Below are 1379 nucleotides of genomic sequence, written 5' to 3' on the forward strand. Positions count from 1 at the left end.
CCCTATCCCTCGACAAAGAACCCTTTTGGAACCCTATTTTCTAAGTGTATCTCTGTTCTCATCCCTCCATCTCTCCTTTCCTCCCTCTATCTCTTCGCTGCTCACTATAGTGTTGTAGAGACAGTACAGATGCTATGAGTCGTCCAGACAAATCTCCCAGTCTCTTTATGGCCTTGTGTATGGAGAGAGAGAGAGAGACAGACAGACAGAGAGGGTAAGGCCTGTGAAGAATTACTACCCCGTCTAAATTACTGCCTGGTCTAAATTACTGCCCGTCTAAGTTACATTTCCCCAGCCGCTTCTGCATTGTTTTTTCAGCCTGGTGTTTCAGCCCTATAAAGCATAGCAAGAGGCTGGGCACCTTAAAACAATACTCACACACACACACACACACACACTTTAACTCTCTCTCTTTTTCTCTCCTCATCGCTCCATCTCTCTCTCTTTGATCATGGGTCCCGAGAGACAAGTTGACATGACCTTTCTCACAGACATGTTACTCTGTGTGTGTGTGTGTGTGTGTGTGCGTGTGTGCGTGTGCATGTGCGTGTGTGTGCGTGTGTATGTGTGCAGTGGAGTGCAGCTCAACTCTGAAGAAGCTAAATAATGAATTGGCTTACAGAGGTGAACTCTGTCTCTGTGCTGTGTGTGGCTCTGGAACAGAGAGAGAGAGGGGGGGTGAGAAAGAGAGAGAGGGAGGGTGAGAAAGAGAGAGAGGGGGGTGAGGGTGATAGGGAGAAAGAGAGAAAGAGGGAGAGAGGAGAGATGATGGGGATAACATAATAGTGTTGGAATGAGAGAACATCCCAACACTCTAGAAGGATCAAGACAGACACACACTAAGGATTTAACACAGAACATTGAAGGGGGGCAAAGAGAGAGAGAGAGAGACAGAGAGAGACACAGAGACAGAGACAGAGACAGAGAGAGAGAGAGAGAGAGAGAGAGAGAGAGAGAGAGAGAGAGAGAGAGAGACAGAGGGGCTGGAAGAGAACAAGTATGGGAGCTGTGCACTTAGCTGATATTACATTATACAGTGCCATGACATCATCTGAGAGTAGCTCTCATCTGACTGATTACATCATCCTCTCAGAGACGGAGGGAGGGAGGGAGGGAGGGAGGGAGGGAGGGAGGGAGGGAGGGAGGAGGGAGGGAGGGAGGGAGGGAGGGAGCGATAAACAACTCCAAGATGTTCTGAGGACAGGCCAGTGGAATGTAAGGGAATCTTGATTAGATTCTATAGAACGTTCAGTGGATTCTGGGACGTTCATTAGATTCTAAAACTTTAAATTATTCTGCTCAGGCACACTAGGAACTGAAGTTCAGGGTGTATGATTTGTGTACAGGACGTTAAAACCTGTGTTTATTTGAAGGATATG

The sequence above is a fragment of the Salmo salar genome, chromosome 18, assembly GCF_965601325.2.
Source record: "Salmo salar chromosome 18, fSalSal1, whole genome shotgun sequence".
Taxonomy (NCBI): Eukaryota; Metazoa; Chordata; class Actinopteri; order Salmoniformes; family Salmonidae; genus Salmo; species Salmo salar.